This window comes from Leucoraja erinacea, chromosome 6 (assembly GCF_028641065.1).
Source record: "Leucoraja erinacea ecotype New England chromosome 6, Leri_hhj_1, whole genome shotgun sequence".
NCBI classification, from domain to species: domain Eukaryota; kingdom Metazoa; phylum Chordata; class Chondrichthyes; order Rajiformes; family Rajidae; genus Leucoraja; species Leucoraja erinaceus.
This window is the reverse complement of record NC_073382.1, coordinates 69,412,005-69,435,500: the sequence shown is the minus strand read 5'-3', so window position 1 is coordinate 69,435,500 and position 23,496 is coordinate 69,412,005. Positions and strand designations below refer to the sequence as shown.

General features: G+C 41.6%; 1 protein-coding gene across 2 annotated transcripts in view; it reads left to right on the top strand.

The window, feature by feature from the left end:
* zmp:0000001236 (mastermind-like protein 2) overlaps nucleotides 1–23,496 on the top strand; it is a 366,940-nt gene that overhangs the window by 316,539 nt on the left and 26,905 nt on the right. The gene's annotated exons all lie outside the window — the stretch shown is intronic.

The following is a 23,496-nucleotide window of genomic DNA, read 5'->3' as shown; positions in this document are numbered from 1 at the left end:
GGCAAAATATTCCAGAATGTCTCATGGTCAATGTGTGGAGTTGGCAGAGCTCACAGGGAGAGTGGATTTAAGCTGGTCCCCAAGAACAAACCCAGCTTGTATCCATAAAGGATAAGGCACCATTTTTAATGAGTAACAAACACAATCAGCTACCTTGTGCATATACAACGGGTAAAACCATGGTTTAGAAAAATATTTGGACTTTTATATACTAAAATATACTAATGGGCCTGTCCCACCTAGGCGACTGCAGGAGACTATGCAGCCACCATATGTTCGCCGGTGGTTGCTGGGGAGTCGCCTTCATGGTCGTGAGGAGTTCCCGCATTCTGGGAACTAGTCGCCGCCTCATTATTTGTTGCCGCAAATTTTTCAACATGTTGAAAAATTAGCGGCGACTAGAATTAAGCTGCCACGGAGAGTAGCAAGGATTCTCGTGCCGTAGGTGGGTCGACAGGAGGTCCTAGTGGGTCGCCAGGAGGTCGAAGGTTCTCGTAGGTTGTAGCCGGTGCTGACCGGTCAATTTCATTGGCTCATTGGGGGGAAAAAAAGTAAGCAGTAGTTTTCAGAACCAAGGATAACCGACCGGTAATGTTAATGTCCGCCGATCTTCACAGCCGTGTATCTCTGGTTTCTTAAAGGTTGTCTCCATTCCTTCTCCCTCCTTCTCCCCCCCTCTCTCCCCCAACTCTTTTAAATGACTTACGGTACACATTGCTCTAACCGTCTTAATTACAGCGCCAACCTTCCTGTACATTGCGGTGTGTGTCTGTATCACCTTGGCTTTGCAGCACCGTGTGAATTTCAGACAGCGCTCCCCTCGCTTGCCCTGTCCCCGCCTGCGATGTGTTTGTCTGAGTGTTCCACTCTGACAGTCGCCGCTCCAGTTGCCGATTTTTCAGGCGAGTGCCAACAACTTGACAGATACCTGAAAAATCGCCTGTGGCACAGGCCCATGAAGCATTTGGAATTCTTATCAGAAACTAAAATGACGACTATCCTATCTTGCTTGCTCTTTAAATTATTCATAGACTAAATTGTTTTCAGTAATTTTTTGGTGTGGAGTAAATGTATTTTCAACTAGATGCAACCCATTCACTACTACTTGCTAGCAATGGATAATGCAAAAGGGACAGGTAGTTTTTGTCACACTTATCAATCTGCTTTTTTGATTTTCTTGTATATGTTATCCTCCAGTCACAAAGGGTATATCTGTGTGTGCGTGTGTGTTCATGTGTCTTACTGTTGGTGTGTGCTATCTGTGTGTGACAAGGAAAAGGTGACAATGGTTCCTGAACAACACCTCTCAGTACACTTATAAACCACTGAAACTGTAATGCATAAACCCTGGGAATACCTGCCTTGCCAGCCTCTGCCACAAAACCGTTTCTGAAGTAGTGGTCTGATTTGCATCAGTTGTGACTCCCTTTTTCTATTGATTCTTTGGTTCTGCCAGGCTGCATAAACATTAACAACGCTTGGAGTCACGAACCTAAAGGTCATCCTTTTAAAATCACATAGACCTGTCCCATATGTTGCATTAAAAGCCAAGCAGATGTCACTTTGTGTTAAAGCACCAGATCATCATCTTCCTAATGAAAAATAAGTTGCACTACAGAGTAAGCTACCTAGGCCCCCTCTCTCTCCCCAGTCCCCAATTCCTGCCTTATGAAGGTGTTTTAATTGTTGTTTTTTTTAAATTTACTCTGGTCCCGAGAATCTGCAAAAAGCTGTTAAAACTTGAGTCACCTGGTGGATAGGTGATCTAATGAAGTTCTTTAAATTCAAGTCAGTGTTCCAGTTGTCTGGAGACTAGTTTGAACAAACAATTCTAAGATTATAACATTACACTTTGAAAAATGAAGAAAAATTGAAGCTCCAGAGCCCTGGAATCAGGTCAGGATGAATGACCCTCACCACCAAATGCACATAAGCGCGTGGTCATCGTAGGATTTAAACTATTTTAGCATTTGCTGCAGAGATTGAAAACAGTTTGTACATTCAGAACACTGCTAACCTCAGCTTCTGGGCAGAATTCCAGCTCCATGATTGGTAGAACCTGGCATTGCACACGTGGATGTTGGGCTCATACACTCGTTCACGCGTTGGATGAGCTGCAGGTCTTTAATTTAGCCGCAGAAACCAAGCATCATTTAATGAGCCACATCGAAAAAGTCATTTATCGCCACAGACTCCGATGACCTTATCAACAGAAGAAAGATGTTACTGTGGAACGCTAAAATCTTTTTTAAGAAGACAAAGGTGCACTGTCATTTGAGAGTAATCCTGGCATCAAAGAGTTAATTTCAATTTGAATGTAGAGCCTGTGCTTCACCTGAAATAACCTGTGATTCACCTGTGATTCACTGAACCGATTTTTGACCATGTCTTCCACCCTAGGGTATGAGGGGAGGGATGGCTTGATGGTTACAACGAGGATACGAATTGTCAGCACCAGAATTGGGTCAGAAGTTTGGCTTTTATCCACCAGTCAGGATAGGCTGGAACATTTTACTTTAAGCTTTTGCTGAATCAGTTTCTGGCATTCATGAACTCTTTACACTGCAAATTCTTCCAGCTGCTACGCAATTAACTCTAATCTGTCACTTTTGCAACTGCGAGAAAGAATGTATTGGTGATGAATGTAATAGCTTGTAGAACTTGAAAAAAAGATTATACTATTCCTTCTATTCCCTGGAGTGCATGTGGTTGAGGGTGATCTTATAGAGGTGTATAAAATTGTGAGAGGAATAGATCGGGTGGACGCACAACATCTCTTGCCTGGAGTGGGGGAATCAAAAACCAGAGGGTATAGGGTTAGGTGAAGAGGGAAAGATTTTATAGGAATCTGAGGGGCAACTTTTTCATGCAAAGGGTGGTGGGCGTATACAACAAACTGCAGGAGCAGGTAGTTGAGGCAGTGACTATCACAACGTTTAAGAAGCAATTAGACAAGTACATGGATAGGACAGGTTTAGAGGAATATGGGCCAAATGAAGCAAAGTTTCAGTTTAGTTTATTGTCACATGTGCGAACTAGTGTAGATGGAACATGTTGATCGGTGTGGGCAAGTTGGACCGAAGGGCCTCTTTCTACACTGTGTGACTATCCACAAACTTACTAACCGTCCAAACTATAGTCACATCCAAATCATGAACATGTTAATAATAATGATGAACAAGACACGACAATCCCTGCAGCACATCCTCAGTTGGTCACAGACCTCCAAACTGAAAAACAATCCTCCACTACTGCCATCCTCTGAACCCTGACACCAAGCCACCTCTGTATCCAATTGGCTAGTTCACCCTGGATCCCATTTGATCGGACCTTCCAGCCCTGAATGAATCAGGAATTCAACAGTGGACGAGAAAAATAAGAAGCCGTGTTAACCAAGTTGAAAAATCACTTTTTAATGTTTCAATTCTAGGTATTGTGTAGCTAATGTGATTTAAAATGTGTACATAAATTGCTGTGACTAATTCACTATTTTATTCTTGTGATGGTGATATAGGGTAGACAATGACTGTGGGGGATATAAATGTATGCCAGGGATTTCACATTGTTGAGGTTTCCATCATCGTTTTATTTAGTTGTGTTAACATATTGTTGTGCCTGCATAGACTGAGCAGTGCGATAAAAGCTATCGGTCCCTCTCACCACTAACGAGCAGTAATGAATGGATTGCATTTCTTTTCACACGTTACTGCTAACTTAAAATTGGCAACAATAATAAATGATCTGTCAGTTCATTGACAGTCCAACCATACAAGTAGTTTGTTGTGTGTGTTTGTTGCATTTGTACTCTGGGTGAAGCTGGCCTATTTGGCCAGGTGGTCCCAAAATTGTTTTAAAAGTTCGGACAAAAAATATAATCAATGGCAAATCTGAAATAGGCAGTGTATTTCTCAGCTTCGGAAAGGAGAAGAAAGGTTTACATTTTGACAGTGCACCTTTTGTCAGTTGTAGGATGCCTAGCCAAATATTGTTTTCTTTAAGAAACTGGTCGAGGAACAGTGTGTTTTCACCGTTAATATCTTTCAAAGATATTAAGTTGACTTGCAGTGTGAGATGCTCAGATCTCAGTATAAATAAGTACTACAAACCAATTCAACCGACAGAAATGAAAATGCTGCTATCAGTGGCCGTTTGGTTTTTGCAGAAGGCCACATAGTCTAGATTGCAATATTTTAGGAATTTCAGAGTTGAGAAGAAATGTCGTCACATCGAGGATAGTGAATATTTATAATCCTCTGTTCAAAAGTACTGTGTGCTGGGTATGTTCAAGGTGAGGAATGGTAAAATATTAGATATTGAAGTTTTTGAGAAATATTTGGACAGAGTAGGAATATCTCCAAAATCAGAATTGGCTATGATCTTATTAAATGGCAGAGCGGGTATGAGATCCCATTTTGTTCACTGCTACAATTTAGATAGGGCCTACCTTGTATACAAATGCCTCAGCACCATGTCACGATCAGAGTGATGTTGCTGTACAGTTTCAACATAGTCAAACGCAGACTTTGTTTCTATTAGAGCATTATCAATGAGAAGCACTCTCGTGGGGTACCGCAAGCAGTGACTAGTGGGGTACCGCAAGGTTCGGTGCTGGGACCGCAGCTATTTACAATATACATCAATGATTTAGATGAAGGGATTCAAAGTAACATTAGCAAATTTGCAGATGACACAAAGCTGGGTGGCCGTGTGAATTGTGAGAAGGATGCTATGAGAATGCAGGGTGACTTGGACAAGTTGGGTGAGTGCAGATGCATGGCAGATGCAGTTTAATGTGGATAAATGTGAGGTTATCCACTTTGGTAGCAAAAACAGGAAGGCATATTATTACCTAAATGGTGTCAAGTTGGGAAAAGGGGAAGTACAATGGGATCTGGGGGTCCTTGTTCATCAGTCAATAAAAGTAAGCATGCAGGTACAGTAGGCAGTGAAGAAAGCGAATGGCGTGTTGGCCTTCATAACAAGAGGAGTTGAGTATAGGAGCAAAGAGATACTTCTGCAGTTGTATAGGGCCCTAGTGAGACCACACCTGGAGTATTGTGTGCAGTTTCGGTCCCCTAATTTGAGGAAGGACATCCTTGGTATTGAGGGAGTGCAGCGTAGGTTTACAAGGTTAATTTGGAATGGCTGGACTGCATATGGGTGATAGAATGGGGTGGTTGGGCTTGTATACACAAATATATGTGCACGCCCACACACAATTACTACCCTGCAACTCATACTGGAATCAACCTCATTTGAAAGATGGTGCTTTATTTGAGACTGTGGCTTTCCCTCCATTTACAAGGTTTACAAGGTTAATTCCCGGGATGGCGGGACTGTTGTATGCTGAAAGAATTGGGCAGCTGGGCTTGTATACTCTGGAGTTTAGAAGGATGAGCGGGGATCTCATTGAAACATATAAGATTGTTAAGGCTTTGGACACGCTAGAGGCAGGAAACATGTTCCCGATGTTGGGGGAGTCCAGAACCAGAATCCACAGTTTAAGAATAAGGGGTAAGCCATTTAGAACGGAGATGAGGAAACAACTTTTCACACAGAGATTTGTGAGTCTGTGGAATTCTCTGCCTCAGAGGGCGGTGGAGTCCAGTTCTCTGGATACTTTCAAGAGAGAGCTGATAGGGCTCTTAAAGATAGCGGAGACAGGGGATATGGTGAGAAGGCAGGAACGGGGTACCGATTGGGGATGATCAGCCATGATCACATTGAATGGCAGTGCTGGCTCTTAGGGCCGAATTGCCTACTCCTGCACCTATTGTCTATTGCCTATTGTCTAATGGGGTCATGTACAAGAGGGAGCATAATTACCATAAAAGCTGATGTTGAGTTGTTCTTTCAACATAGAATTAAAATCAATGTTATTTTTCTCATGTTCAGAAATCCTTGATTATTTCACCCATCTCCTCGATCATATCACCAATGAACATGTGGTTGAGATCAGCTGTTACACACTGATATTCTTGTCTTTCCGCACTCTTACAACTCTTACAACCTATCCCCCATCCCCCCTTCACCACACACTCCGTGTTGTCTAAGTGCCTATCAACATTCAACACCATTCTCTCCCACTATCCAAACCAGGCCTCATACTATCTTCGGTATCCTCGCTGCTAACTAAAGGGCCTCTCAGCCATTGTCTCAAGCCAAGCCACACTATGCAAAATTCACATGATATTAAACCCAGAGTGACACAACAGCAAGCTACAGACGGCAGGCGCGGAAGGGTATATCGGGGTGAAATTTTGCGGAAATTACTTAGCCATCCGAACTCAACCGTGCAACATTCAACTTATTTGACTCTTTAGCAAACATTAGTGGTGTTTTTTATCGCGATATGAGGTATTTTTGGTGTTTTTAACCCTGTTTATGAAGTGCCGGGAACACGGCAGCCATCTTGGATTTTCATTTCAACTGCACGTGCATACAGCAGTGGTGTGGACTACAAGCAGTATTCATTGGCGGACATTGTGTGACCACATCAAGGGAAAGAGCCTCTTGATTTCATTATTATTGATTGAATTGCTGAGATACACTGTAGACAACACAACTAAGTATGGCCATACTATACAGCATCAGAAGCATACTGTTGTTGTGCCTGTTTGTGAGACAATGAATTCAACCATTGGAAACAAACTCTACAGATGACCAATACCTAGTTTTTCATAGTGGGTTCTCACACGTAATCCTGAGAGAAGATTGCATGAGATTGATTTGATTTGATTCAACTTTATTGTCATTGTCCATAGTACAAGTACTGAGACAATGAAATGCTTTTTCCCCATACAGCCATAAAAATAAAAAATAAATAAAAGCACGATAGTCTATAACATAAAAATCCCCATAGCTGCCCACTGAGAGAGAAGGCACCAAAGTTCAGTCAACCTCCCCATCGATGTTCTTTGATGTTCACCCGTGGTGGTGGCCTCCCGAGCCCCCCGCAGTCGTTCGCTACGGGTGGCCCGATGCTCAGTCCCTCTCGCCAGGATGATGGAACTCCGACGTCGGAACGGAGGCACATCCTCAGCAGCTCGGACCTCCGAATCGGCCACTTCCTACCGGAGTCCGCGGCTCCAGAGGTCCATAGGCCGAGCTGTGCTGAGATTCAGCGCTGGCGGCCCTCGGCAAAGGGTCCCAGGACTCCGCGATGTTGGTCAACGCCGCCCGCGATGGGATCTCCGCGAACCGCAGCTCTGCCATGTTGATGCAGCAGGCCCGACACTCTGGAGCTTCAAACGGCGATCCCAGGTGAGGCATCGCCCGCTCCGCAATGTATCCAGCGCTGCGCCGCCGCTGCTGAAGCTCTGGTCTGGTCCCCGGCAGGAAAGGCCGCACCCATCCAGTTGGAGGGGGGCGAGGACGCAACTCGGAGAAATAGGCGCATCCTCGCCAGGAAGCAACTGAAAAAAGGTTTCCCCCCTCCCCCAGTTAAAACACCGAAAAGAAATCCTCCAAAACATACTCTAAACAAACCAAAACTAAAAAAAGATAGAAAAATATAGAGACTGTAGGCAGAGGCAGCCATCATGCAGTTTACATCAACAGTTACAGACTCTTGTCTAAACCAGCAATATGTATGACTATTGAACTGAGGCCGAAGAAACACATTGGGTTTCTCATCACTTTGCTGTTATCTGGGGATGTTAGTCTAAACCCTGGGCCTTCAAACTGGGAGCTGTAATAAACTGGTAACAAAACACAGAAGAAAACTTCAATGCATAGATTGTGATGCTATGTATCATCTTCAATGTACTGACGTGACTATCAATGAATATATGAATATTACAAAGCAGAATCTTTCATGGCAATGCACAAACTGTAAACCTGAAGCATGTGGGGTGTGCAATGAGATGGTAACTAGCCAGCACAAGGGTATAGAATGCGATGGATGGCAAAGATGGATACATGTTGCATGAGGTGGAGTGGATGATGTAACATACAGCAGCTTTGAAGGGAAACATATCCAATGTCCAATATGTGAAATTATTAACATTTCTGATACATTATTTAATTCATTATCTGAAAGTAATACATCAAACCGTTTTTTAATCCTGAATGATGATGATGGAGGTGACCCGTGTATTGGTAATATAACACCCCCTAAACCTCTTAGAGCTCCAAAGACAGTTAAAAACAAGTTAACAAAATGCAGGAACTCACTAAAAATTATGGTGGTAAATTTTCAGAGCATTAGGAATAAAACCTCTGAAGTCAAGGTACTTTTAGATCAGTATAATCCTGATATTGTACAAGGGACAGAAACTTGGCTTTCACAGGACATTAATAGTGATGAGATTTTTCCGGATACATATGCTGTCTAAAGAAGGGACAGACGGGACGGAATTCATGGTGGCATCTTAATAGCATGTAAAAAAGTTATTATTATGATTCGTAAAGAAGAGTTTGAAGTAGATAGTGAATTAATGTGGAACCAAGTTCAATTGAAAGGACAGCACTCACTTTGAACAGGCACTGTTTATAAGCCCAGGCATGATGATAACAAGTTTGTAAGTGAACCCGAGAATTCATTTGAGAAAATATGCAATAAAGGCAAGGGATACAATATAGCACTTTCAGGCAACTTTAATCAGCCTAATATTAATTGGGAATACTCAATAATAGTGCAGGAGCAATCTGCATCCAAGGATACAGCTGAACTACCACTGGGGGCTGTAATGGGTTTTGGCCTGAACCAACAGGTTAATAAACCAACAAGAAGAGGTAACATTTTAGACTTGGTATTCACAAATAATACCAGTCTTGTTCAAGGTACGAAGGTGAAAGCAGGTGTGAGCGACCATGACATATTTATTGTTCACCTGGATCTGACAGCCAAGTGGAAACGACAACCTAGAAGAAAATACTACATACGGCAGAAAGCAAACGAGGAACTGATCAATGTAGACCTGGATGCTTTGCGGGATTATTATCTCTCAATGGGTAATGCTTCTATTCAGGAGGATGGGACACACAGAGTGGGACACTGTTGAAACTGAAATAAAGCAGATCATGGAGAGACATATTCCAAAAAAGGCAGCAGCCAAACCAAATACCCTACCCTGGTTCACCAGACATCACCACAGACTCAGACGAAAGAAACAGAGGGCATACAATAAAGCAAAGAAGACATGAGACAAAGAAGATTGGGATTCCTTTGTAAATTGCCAGAAGGAATAAAGGAAAGCTCTGAACAAAGCCGAACAAGACTTTATGTCAAACAACCTTGCCACGGCAATGAAAGAAAATGCCAAGCAATTTTGGTCTTATATGAAACTTTTGGGTAACGGAGAGAAGGGAGTTGCAGACCTCATGGTGAACAACACAGTTGTAAGTGACGGGAAAGGGAAGGCTGAAGCACTTAATGCTCAATTCACCAGTGTATTTATGAGGGAAAACAAGTCATACATTTCATCGATGGGAACCAGTAACATACAGGATATCCCTGAACTAGTGATCTATGAGGCAGGAGTACTAACACAACCACAGAACCTAATGCCAAACAAAGCAGCAGGCCCTGATCAGTTGCCACCATGGTTTCTAAAGATGTTTGCATTGAAAATAGCACCCATACTGACAGATTTATTCCAGTCCTCAATTGATTGTGGGTCACTACCATGACAGTGGAAGGAAGCAAACATCTGTGCAATATTTAAGAAGGACAATAAGGCTGCGCCTGAGAATTACAGACCAGTTTCACTGACCAGTGTTACATGTAAGATCATGGAACACATCATACACTCTCACATCATGGACCATTTCGAAAAGAATGGGATACTGGTGGACTCACAACATGGCTTCAGAGCAAAACGTTCAACAGAAATACAACTTATTGTCACTATTGATGACATCACAAGGGCATTAGTCAAGGGGAAATCTATACATATGGCAATCCTGGACTTTTCAAAAGCGTTCGATAAAGTTCCTCATGAAAGGCTCCTAGGAAAACTGGATTACTATGGCATCAGAAATAGTCTACATAACTGGATTAGGGACTTTCTCACAAACCGGACGCAGAGGGTGGCCTGTGAAGGAAACATTTCTTTAGAAGAACAAGTACTGTCAGGAATACCGCAAGGCACGGTCTTCGGACCACTGGTGTTCCTGACGTACATTAATAATAAAAATAATATAATAATAATCTTATTTATATAGCACATTTTCAGTCAACTTGCATTGACCCCAAAGTGCTTCACATAATTACATTACATTACACACAGGCAAAGGTGGGTGAAGTGTCTTGCCCCAAGGACACAACAACAGTATGCACTCCAAGCGGGATTCGAACCGGCTACCTTCCGGTCACCAGCCGAACACTTAGCTCATTGTGCCATCCTGAACACATAAATTGTAAAACAAGACTCTTTGCAGATGATTGTCTTGTATATACACCTGTCACTGATGTAGAGGATATGAACTCCTTACAAGAAGACCTTAAGTCTTTGGAATTATGGCAAAACACGTGGAAGATGAGCTTCAACCCAAACAAATGCTCAATTATGGTAATTTCAAACAAGAAGAAACCACCTACTCGAGACTTCGTCTTCTGTGGACAAATACTTCATCGTACAAGTTCACAACCATACCTTGGAGTTCATCTTGATAACAAGCTTTCGTGCGGGGAACTCGTGGACAACACGGTCACTAAAGCCAACCGGTCACTAGGATTCCTTAGACGAAACCTCTGGTTCTGCCCAATGGAAGTGAAAACCACAGCATATACAACATTGGTTAGATCCTTACTGGAATACGCTTCATGCGCCCGGGACCCATAAAAAATGGTCATATCAACAAACTAGAAGGGGTACAGAGGAAAGCAGCACGTTTTTGCATCGGGAACTACAATAGAGGTAGCAGTGTCACCCAGATGCTGTCCGACCGGGAGTGGGAAAAGCTGGAAACAAGAAGGGCAAGGAACAGACTAGCCATGTTGTACAAGATTCAAAAGGGGATCGTGGGCAGAACTTCAGATCGATACATAACATACTCAACAGAAAGGAGAAATGATATGCAAATAGAAACCCCATTCACCAGGACAGATATTTATAAGAACTCATTCTTTGTAAGAACCTTAAAGGAATGGAATAAACTAGACAACAATATAGTCAAATCACCTTCACTAGACAGTTTTAAGGGGGCACTACCAGCACGTTAGTATGCACAACACATCCAAGTTGGCAATATGCAGAGTACTGCGCTGCTGACCACAAATGCAGAAGGTTCAGAAGTAATTGAGCCCTTTACCTTATGTCTTCATTGATTACAACCTCGCTCATCTCCAGAATGAACTACTTCAGTACTTCCCAGCAAACTCTCATTCTTTAATTCTCTAAAGTTCACCTCAACTTCTCGTTAATTTCTCACCTCGCACCAAAACGTTCTAATTTCTCTCCTTTAGTGACACCAGGTGACATTGACTCCTGCTCCCTCAAAGTTTTTGAAAATCATTTTTCTCATGTTCAGATATTATCTCACCCATCCAATTTTCTGCAACTTTCTACCAGTTCCTCCGTAAACACACTTGAGTGTTTCAGACTCTTGCATGCAACACATTGCATATGCCCTAAAGGGCCTGTCCCACCTGGCGATTTTTTTCGGCGACTGCCGGCATCATTGACTGATGTATCAGGTCACTGAAAAATTTGCGGCGTGTTCAAAATCTTTTGGCCGCACACTGATATGACGCTGGCAGTCGCCGAAAAAAATCGCCAAGTGGGACGGGCACTTAAGGTTCAGTTCTATATTCTGGAAGCCCTCTCTAGCATTTTTTCTGTTTCATCTTTCTTTAACACTTCCCCTCATACCCACCTTTTATGTTCTAATCTTGTCTACTTGTGTTCTATAATGATGTGGGCAAATTAATGATAGTCCTCTAAAGAGTGAAGTAGGCTCAACAAAAACAATATATGGAGAAGTTCTAGCAACCAGGAGTGATGTGAGGGTGAGGTGCGTACTATACTATGAGAAGGACTTGCACATTGCAAAACCATTTCTGAGGGGGCATCAGAAAGACGTGGATTGTAGTGAAATGAAGTGGAAAATTGTTTGGGGGGGGGGGGGTCAGTTGATTGTCTTGGTAAGAGCCACAAAGCAAAATTGTCCATTATAGGCAAAGCAGATTCTGTTCACTCTAACGCTACTTTTACATCCTTTTGTCTTGGATTCTGAGAGCCCTGGTTCCAGGAATTGGAAGTAAAGCAATATAAAAAAGCTTAACTAAGACTCCCAACTTTTAAGTTTGACGTCAACATCCGGCATCAGGATTTTTTTTCAGATCTCCGACATTATGATATATTATTCGTATTAACATAGCATGGTAAGAAATGGGCAACTGAGACCTATATTTACTGCCTTTTTTCAAAGGGTAAATGAAATGAAATAGGTAAAAGCTACTTCTGCACAGCAGGATCTGCATTTGAATAAGGAAGCAAGGCCGGCTAGTTAGTTTCCAAAGAGTTGCTTGGACATGTGCAGAAAGACTTAGGAGCTAAGAGAGTTTAATTATTAATCACTGTCAACCTTTGTTCCTGTTAAAGACCTGATTATTGTAGCAAGCTGGTAATGAGCCACAGTTTATGTGTCTGTTGCTATGAGATTGTGAAGGATGATCTTTGGTCTCTGCAAGATATCGCTTTGAGCCTACATTTAATGAGTTTGGATGCAGACTGTTATTGATGGAATAGTTAAGTAATATAGCTGCCTTTCAGCACCAGCATGTAGATTTACAAAGACAATATTCTCCTCACCCTCGTCTTGGCTGCATTTCAAAGACGTTGTTCAAATAGCCTTTTTTTTAAATATATTCCAACCTTTTTTTTCCAAATGATTATTACAGTTTCTTTATGCATTCATGTACTAAACAGTGTAATCCATATTAATTACAGTATAGTGAGTAGTGTTGCTGCAGTGTCAATAAATGTATAACTAGTCTCCCAGGGAATGTTCTGCTTAATCAGGATTTCTGTGAACCAGGCAATTTACACCCCAGCCCACTTAAAGCTTCATTCGTCCTCAAATAAAACACATTAAAAATTCAATAGTGGAGATTGGTCCTGATAAAATTATTATTCATTTTTAAAAAGCATGTCTTAATCCCTAATAGTGTTAAATTAGGATAGTTTAGAGATTCTTAGATATAATGTTTCGGTAATAGAGCAAATAGCAAATTTGTGTTTTCAACACCCCTTTGCAGCAGTACAGAGCTTGAAGGACAGAGTGCCAGATTTGAAGGACTGCTCTTTCACACACGGATTACTGTGCGTAAAGATTTGAAATCCCGTTCAATCCAAATTTGGAAGAGGACTTGGTGTTCTGATTCTTTGTGCCAATGATGGAACAATGAACCCTTGAGGCTATTGTATGCTGGTAAATGTTTAATTACATACATGATGTCGAGTGATGCAGGTTCAGTGCTTCCCAATCTGGTGAACCCATAAGTCAGCCTGTTTCCTGGTCCTAATGAGGATAAGAATGGAAACCCAATTACCAGTTTCTCGGGCATCCCAATTATAGCCCGTTGTTTCCATCAGTACTGTTCACAGTTATAGTCACATCAAAGTAAAACACGGCAAATCTAAAACAAAGAGTTGCAAGAAACTGCAAACACTGGAATAGAGTAATTCAGCACAGAAGCAGGCCCTTCAGCCCAACTTCTCCATGCTCACCAAGGTGCCCCATCTAAGCTAGTCCCATTTGCGCGCATTTGTCCTTGTAAACCTTTCCTTTCCATGTATCTGACCTAGTGCCTTTAATGTTGTTGTCGTACCTTCCCCAACTACCTCCTCTGGAAGCTTGTCCCATTTACCCATCATCCTCTGAGTGAAAGCGTTGCCCCTCCAGTTCGTATTAAATTTTACCTCTCTCACTTTAACCATATGTCCTCTTACTTTTGATTTCCATACTCTGACTAAAATACTCTGTTCATTCACCCAATCGCTCCAAACAATAAAGTGCTGGCCTGTCCAACCTCTCCCAAGAGCTCAGCCCCTCAAGTCCTGACAACATCCTCATTAATCTTCTCTACACTCTTTCCAAATTCATTGCATTCTTCCTATTGCAAGATGACCAAAACTGAACACGGTATTCCAAGTGTGGTCTCACCTGCGTGTTGTACAAGTGTCACAACTTCTATAGTCAATACCTTGACTAACAAAGACCAATGTACCAAAGGTCATCTTGATCACCCTATCTCCTTGTGACGCCACTTTCATGGAACTATGTACCTGTCCTAGAACTCTCTGCTCTACAACACTCCTCTGGGCACTACTGTTCACCGTGAAAATCCTGTCCTGGTTTGACCTCAAAATACACCACCTCGCACTTATCTGCATTAAACTCCATTAACCGTTCCTAAGCTCACGTGCCCAGCTGACCAAGAGCCTGCTGTAATTTTCACCATCTACAATCCCACCCACTTACTAACCTTGCCTTGTACATTTTCATCCAAATCATTGACATAAAAAACAGTAATGGGCCCAACACTGATCCCTGAGGCACACAACTCATCACAGTCTGTAAAATACCCTTTCACCACCGCCCTCTGCTTCCTTCCATGAAGTCAATTCTGTATCCCGTTAGCTAGGTCTCCCTGGATCCCATGTGATCTTGAACAAAACACAACGTGCTGGAGGGACTCAGAAGGTCAGACTGAAAAAGGGTCCTGACCCAAAACGTCACCTATCCATTCTCTCCACAGATGTTGCCTGACTCGCTGACTTCCTTCAGCACTTTGTGATGTGTACAAAAAGGAGTCAACTGCTTGCGATCCTCAGATGAGTCACGTTCTGTAGAAACATCAGATAGTCAACATTTAAGGTGTAATACACACATTCAGAAGTAACAAAGGATCTAAATCTGCAAGATTAACATAATTGATTCTCCAAGTGAAGATTGATAGATTGCTAGGACAATGTCCAAAAGGTCACAGCAGACTGCAAACTGATCCGAAAGTCTCAGGTTTCAAAACAGGACGCAAAAGGAAAAAAAGGAAGTTTGTGATAAATGAGTGGACGTTAGGTCAATTCTTCTGAAGATCACATTTACGGTGAAACAAAGTTGAGGTTGAATATAGCCTTCTATGTAGAAACCTTTGAAGATGTAAAGAATAATATATAATGCCTTTAACATTGTAAGAAGTCCCAAAAGACTCATAGGAGTGATGTCAGATACCTGGGGCCGTATTTAAATTAAAAGATTCTCAAACTCATTTTCAAATCTTTCATTGATTTATTGCATATTTATCTATCCTCTAAACCCATGTATCGCATGTATCTTTCCAATTCTCCACCAGTGAAGACTTCACCCAAAGACGTAAAGGCTTTAATTTCTGGCATTTCTTCCGTAAATTACACCACGTCACCTTTCCTCCAGGTCACTCCTTAAAATCTACCTTATAGATGCAACCTCATTTTCCCTTGTACACGTTTATAAGGCTCATTGACATTTTTTGTTTTACCTTTCTGTATTGCACAGTGGCACATTTTATTACTTTTGAGGTGAAAGTGAAACAAGTCACGTGAGCAACAGAGCAGCAATGTGGTTTGTTGTTCAAGTTGGGCACAACCAAGGCTCTGAATTTACACATAATATGGTTCTACCCTGGAGTAAGGCATGTCCAGCAAACTGACTTTGAAGTAGTGACAAGCTCCTAACTACATAGCTGGTATCCTGCAGTCCTAGATGTCAGCCAAACAGTCTGGACAATTTAGAGGCAGTGCAGGGGTAGAGAGCTTGAGATAAAAGCCCTTTGGTGAATGTAAAAACCTCTGTGCGATTTAGTAAGATTTTTTTTTCAGGCAATTACGCAGTGTGTGTTGGTGGCAGGAATATACTCTCCATTAATCAGCACTAATTGGCAATCTAAGAGGCCCATAAGGATGGCTCTTTGTGTAAAGGAAAAAGTTTTCCAAGTGGAAGAGGAGTGCTGTTGTAAAGTTCATATTGGTGAAGGGGAAGATTTGTTTAAACTATTTACATTTTTACAGCAGAAAAAATCTCTCCATTATATTTACATTCACAACTTTAATGCAAACAATGAACTCCGAGAAGTTTTCAATTTCGGGAAGGAGTCTGATCTGACTGGAACACAAATGAGGGAGTGTTCAATACTGACACCGAGTGGCTGGAATGGAACAAATGCACTCTTTACTTTCCACCAAAGATCATAGACCATAGATCTCCGCTCTATGATCTTTGCTTTCCACTGTGTAAAATAACTCATCCAAAAAAAAAGGAAATGTAATTCACTAAGACCACTAGACAACTTAATTCCTCAACAGGTTTTTCTTCATTAGACATGTTACTAACAAAAAATAATATCCAGACGCAACTTTCAATGAGAAATGTTAGAATTGATTACTGTGAAATCGGTGAAAGGACTAAACCTTTTCATTATTCATGTCTAATATTAATATCATACACCAAATATCATTGTCATTTGCTCAATTTAGCTAATTTGCCCATTGAGAGATTGGGTAATCCGTCAGTGCTCCCATGTTCTCTGCACCTATTGAAGTATTGGTATATTCTTTTCATCATTCAGCACCAGAATATTTCCCGTCTGTCAAAGAAGGTAACTGCATAGAATTTTGCAGAACTACTGATAAATGAAGTTAGTCATGGCTAATCAGCGATTGTATGCTATGCTTTGCATTAAATAAATAGAACAGTATCCTTATGACTTGCAATGCCAGTAAATTGTTGTTGTTTTAGAAATGATATCAATACAGCTGCACTTAGTCTGGCATTGCTTATGTCTTTGCCTATTTATAAGTGTCTTCCATGCCTACTTCCGTTGGGTCCCAGTTTGCCCCAACATAATATTCCACCTCTCCACCAATTCCAATATTGCTGGCCAGTGGGGGGGGGGGGGGGGGGGGGGGCTTTCTAGAGCGCTAGCATGGTTGTTGTGGGACAAATGGACTGGTTTCCCGAGGGCTAGTATGGACACACATATACACTCACATATATTCACACATATACATTCACACACACACACTCACACATACACCCAACAAGAAAGTTTCCCATTTTTATACGATTTATTTTTGCCTGCATTGTTTTCTACATTGTTTTCTCCAAAATACCCCTCCTCACTGCTTGACGACAACTAAAATGTATGCCACAAAAATTAATCAGTTGTATCCATGAGTAGCACGTTGGTTAATCTAACAGCCTTCCTTGAAGATATCTCAGGTTTAAGGGGAAGGGGAAACGATTTAATGGGAGTCCGAGGGGTACCTTTTTCATACAAAGGGTGATGGGTGTATGGAACAAGCTGCCAGATGAGGTAGTTGAGGCAGGGCCTATCCCGACATTTAAGAAACAGTTAGACAGGTACATGGATAGGACAGGTTTGGAGGGATATGGACCAAATGCGGGCAGGTGGAACTAGTGCAGCTGGGACATATTGGCCGGTGTGGGCAAGTTGGGCCTGTTTCCATGCTGTATCACTCTATGACTCAGAGTAACTCATTATAAAAGTAACAAGGAATCAATAAAGGATCACTTCCTTGATTATTTCTCCTGAACATTGTTAAATTGCTTTATTTCAATTAAAACACATGCCAATTAATTACCAAACCTATACATTCCATTCGCCTAATTTTCTGCACCATGGCTGCTATTCACTCTGAGTAGCAGGAAGAATTAATAAACTTTTTTATCCTGTACTTTAACTTTCTTACTCAGTCGTGATAATAAATGGCAATTGGCATTTGCAGTTGGTTCTTTGCTTTTGATGTTGAGATGGCAGTGGGATGTCAAAAGTGATAGACAAACAGTTGCATTCCAAACAAATCCACTAGATAAGTATCATCCTGACATTCTGATGTCATCTGAATAATTTTAGATCCTCTTCCTTCTGTAAAGATAGCGATCACTTAAAAGAAGATACTGAAATTCTGTTAGTTAACATATAAATGAGGATAATCAAGTTCTATTGAGAGGAGACAAAAACAGAGGCGCAATCCTGCTCCTCGACCTACGATGGGGTCACGTTCCGATAAAGCCATCGTAAACTGAAAATATCGTAAGTGGAACACGCATTTAATACATTGCGATCACATTACTGGAAGAGACGTGTGGCTCACTGCCGTTGCCGAGCTTTTTCCGATCACAAAGTCAAAATATCGTAAGTCGAAGCATGGTAAATCGGGAAGCACACGGTATACATATTAAGTAGTCTTTTCAACATGGGCACCAAGTACTTTGTGGATTGGCAAAGTAAAAGTATAAATAACAATTAAAGTAATGTGTTAATACTAAATGCTACCTAATCGGAAGATGACATTCAGTTTCTTGAACGTTTTAGCTGATCTCAGCTACAATTTTCCTTCGTATTCCCAGATTTGAACTATTGGGTTTGGGGAGGGTTCTGATAAATGAGCCTTGCAAAGTTGCCTGTCAATACCTTCCTACTCTTGGGACTTGCATTAAGGGCTGATCAGACTTGAAACTGCAATCCTTTCTGAATAGCCACCTTCCGAAGAAGAAGGCACAAGGATTTCCTCTTCATGAGTTTAGTCATTATTGGTTTTGGACTTGCATTCTACTCCATTTCAGAGAACAATACTTTTTACGTTGCATTGACTCTCTTTATACTTTCCCAATGTCAGCCCTGGAGATGATGGAATGGATTATAACCGGATGTGTAATCTCTGTTGCAGTCTCAGAATTGTTGGATGCAGCTCCTCCTGTTAAACTCTGTACAAGAGAAACAGAAACATAGAAAATAGGTGCAGAAGGAGGCCATTCGGCCCTTCGAGCCAGCACCGCCATTCATTGTGATCATGGCTGATCGCCCCCTATCAATAACCCGTGCCTGCCTTCTCCTCATATTCCTTGACTCCACTAGCCCCGAGAGCTCTATCTAACTCTCTCCTAAATCCATCCAGTGACTTGGCCTCCACTGCCCTCTGTGGCAGGGAATTCCACAAATTCTCAACTCTCTGGGTGAAAAAGTTTTTTCTCACCTCAGTCTTAAATGACTTCCCCTTTATTGACCTCCCAGAGAACCACTTGAAGTCAGATTATTCTGTATCAAAAAGAAAACTTAAGGCAAAAGCAAATGAAGCATCTAAAGTCGATAATCTCGTGTAAAAGAAAGAATCAAATAGATAATAAAAAATACTCTTTAGAAAATAAATATAGAAATCAAATATTAAACCAGTTGTTAAGAATGAAGAAAGGAGATGGCATAAGATAAATTAATTTTAATTGTGTCATTTTTTTTTCAAGTCATCTTTGCTGCTGGTGCTGCTTTGAGCAGTTGGTCATTAATTGGTAGTTTTAATCCGGTATTAAAGCTTTGTTCCTCATAAAAATGACAAGTGCTATAAGTTTCCATGATGAGCAATTATAAATATTTTATGCTGGTTTTGTAAAACTATCTTTGATTTGTAATGTTGAAGATGGCAATTTTAAAAGGGAAATTCTCAATGTGTTGCAAAGAGGAATGGTTGCTTCTGCATTTGTCAAGTCATGATAACCATCTTCACATTTTCACTGCATTGCCAGTTGTGCAGCCTAGGGCAAGGGAAGTTTGGATAAATAGCACAAGAGAATCTTTTATTGGCTGCCTGCTATCAAGTTGCAAGTTCAGCAAGTTGAAAAACGTCCTAAAGCTCCAGGGGATGGAGAAGGACTTGCAGAGATGAGCTCAGATGTCAGTTGGAGCAGATAGCCCGAAGGAGCTGGATGTACTGGCGTGAGAAGTTTGATGGATAAGCATGAGTTGCCAACATCAGTAAATGCATCCACAAATTCTATATCCTGTAAATATATCATTACCCTCAGATGCACGTCCCCTCCGTCATTCTCCATATTTGTTTTCCATTCAGGAGCATTATCTATAATTCACCTTATTGTTACAGATTTAATGCCACTGTAAACCACACAATCATAGCTTGCAAAGTCATTTATTCAGCCAGGACATCTAAAGCACCCAAACAATTGCTATTGAACAGGTTTGCAAGGCAGGAGTTGATTGGAGAACTGGCACTAAACACATCCTAACCTTGATGAAGGAGTGAAAAAAAAAACTACTTAAGGATAGACACAAAATGCTGGAGTAACTCAGCGGGACAGGCAGCATCTCTGGAGAGAATGAATAGATGTCAAACGTCACCTATTCTTATCTTCGGTTCAAAGCAACATCTGCAGTTCTTTTGTACAAACTACTGGAGCAACTGAGTAGATCAGGCAGCATCTGTGAAGACAGGTGGACAATCAACATTTCAGGTCAATACCCTTCTTCTGGGGAGATGGCCAGTGTAAAGAGGTGAGGAGGTCAGGGCAATAGATGGGGAAGTCAGGAGTAGTAGCAATGGAGACTGGGACATCATTGGTGACATTTACCAGGTGCAGCAGATGATGCAATCTAATTGGAAAGGAAGGTGGTCCATGGGACTAAATAAGGGGATGGGATGGGCAATGCAAAGAGTGGAGGGAGGGGTCCCGATGTGAGGAGTGTGTGGGTGATATCCAGATGGAGTGGGTGGAGAAGCTGGGTGAGATGGGGTTAGGTATTGTAGAAACAAGAGTATGCGTGTGTGGATTTATGTGGATAGTGGGACCGAGGTGTTGCAGGTCAGCTGCAATTAGAGAATCCAATGATTGTGCCATTGGATTGTTGAGTACCAGGGTGGGTTATGCTCTTCCACTGGTTTGCATATGACCTCACCCTGGCAGAGGAGGATGCAGAGGAGAGGCAGATCGGTGCGGGAATGGGGAGGGGGAATTGAAATGACTAGTAAACAGCAGCTCTGAATTGTAGGTACTCAGCAAAGTCTGTGCTTGGTCTCATCAATGTAGAGGAGGCATTTAATGTGCCTATCCACCCTTCCTCACCTGGATCCACCTGTCACATGCCAATTCTTCCCCCACCAATCTCACCCCTTCACACAAAGTAAAACCTCCACTTTTCAAAAGGGAGGAAAAATCTCGACCTGAAATGTCGATTGTCCATTCCCCGCCGCAGATGCTGCCTGGCCCACTGAGTTTCTCCAGCAGTTTGTTTTTATGCTCCAGATTTCTGCATCTGCAGTCTTTAGTGTTTCTTGATGGTGGAGCAGCTGATTATTGGCACAGATGTTGCTGAGGTTGTGGCAATGATGAGACTGAAAAGACTTGAAAGATTATATCCTTAAAAAAGAATCCTTCTCCGATTCCACCGTCCCATCAGCTCACACTTCTGATTTACAAGCAGCATATGCTATGAAGGATGCTTTTTTTTCCTTTTTAAGGTAGCTCATTGATTTGTAATCTTCTTGTTGAGGTGCTGGGCACATAAACTTTTAGTGATAATTAATTTACATGTATTTACACGAATTAGGATGGAAACACTGATGTTGTCACATTGATTCTCCTCAAACTGACAACCGAATGATTAAAGCTTCTGACAGCTGGACAGATGTGGATCTTTTTTAATGAGAGAATATCAATAACGCAAACTGTCCAAAATGCTTAAGTATCGTTAATAAAATTACAGGTGGATAATCAAATTAAATTTGTCAGAGATGTGAAACCACTTCTTGTTTTTGTGGAATAAACAATTACTAAACAAAGCTGTTGGGACATTGAGAGGTTAGAACTGATAGAGTTCAGGATTATAGAATTAGCATTCTGGGATGTATTATAAACGATAGGTTATATTTGCCCAAGAAATATGTCCTTATTTTCTGGAACCATGGAACAAAGATCTTTCCTGTTATAATTTATTTTCCTTGGGAATTTGGAAGTAAAGCCACTGCACTGCAGGAGTTTTTTTGTGAAGTACCACTCGAACTGGCCAGTCTGAACAAAGTCATTATTTTTAAGGAGTAAAGAATACATTTTGGGTTTATATACATGTATGATTTTGAGAAGAATTGAGAAAAAAACCAATGACATTTCAGATACTATTTTAATTTCTTGGCAGATAAATTAGGTTCAAAGTGGCTCCTGAAACTAGACTTTGATAATGATGAGACAAACACTAAGAGGAAGGTCTGCAAAGGCTAACTTACTTCCATTCGGCTCTCCCTGACTCCAAAGGCTCACTGGAAAGACTTATTTAGGGAACATAGGTATTTCTAGTAAGGACATCATTCTACTGCTCAATCTCAGTTGCCCTTCAGGCATTGGTAGAGGAGCATTTTCTTCAAACAAAGCACTCCTTCTGGTAAAAATAATTCCAAATTGCTGTGGAGAAGACAGTTGCAGGTCCAGTGACAATGAAGGCGTGGAATTTGTCGTTAGGGTGGAGTGTTATTTGGAGCGTGTTGGTACATCCTTCCTTTTGCTGCTTTTGCTCTTCATGGCAGCAGGGTCACATGTTTGAGAGTTGCTGTGCAAGTTGCCTAGTGAGTAACGGCTGGTCATTTTATAAATGGGACCCTCAGCAATCACGGTGCACCGGTAGATGGTGCGGGTAGTGCATGACTGACATTCAAATGGGCAGCCTAGATGTGGAGGTGCAGTCATCCAGGCATGTCTTGACTTCTCTGTTGTTGATGGGGGAAAAAACATTTGGGTTGACAGGAGGGAGATAAGTTACTCACTGTGGGATTCCAGACTCTTACCCACTCTTGTAGCTACAGTAGTCAGTCTGCCTGGGCCTACCTGATCTCCCGGTTGCCAAACACTTTGATTCCCCTTCCCATTCCCACGCTGAACTTTCTTTTCTGGGCATCCTCCACTGTCAGAGTGTAGGAATGCAAAATTGGAGGAACAGCACCTCATATTCCGCTTGGGCAGCTCACAACACAGTGGTATGAATATTGATTTCTCTAACTTCAAGTAACCCTTGCATCCCCTCTCTCTCCGTCCCTCCCCCACCTAAGTCATTGTACTAGGTTCAAAGTCGTTGTATTGTCTGTAACTCCTTTTCTCCTGCCCACAGCTAATAATGACCTGTTTCCTTTATCATCGGTACTTTTCTCCATGTCTTTAATTCATTTGATCTATATTTCTCTATGTCACCGTCTATATCTCGTCTCCCTTTCCCCTGACTCTCAGTCTGAAGAAGGGTCTCAACCCGAAAAGTCATTAGATTCAGATTCAGATTCAGATTCAGCTTTAATTGTCATTGTCAGTGTACAGTACAGAGACAACAAAATTATTCCTTTTCTGCAGAGATGCTGTCTGACCCACTGAGTTACTCCAGCTTTTAGTTTCTCTCTTTGGTTTCAACCAGCATCTGCAGTTCTTTCCTATACAGTATTTATCTGACTGCTCCATTTGAATGAATTGTCATTTGTGACTCCACCAGAATGCGGAGGACACCTGGCGATAGTAAAGTCATTGTGCTAATAGTACATGCAAATTAAACTTTTTCTTCTTAGAGAAGATCTTTTCCTGGCTCTTCTACAGCACATGTTGCTTATCACTCTTCCGATCCTACATTGATGTTGTCTCAATCTTCCTATATGAAGGCATGGCTGTCTCATTATACAAGGAGTTGCATAGACATGAGCAAATATCTCCACTTCAGACTTTATGATGGCA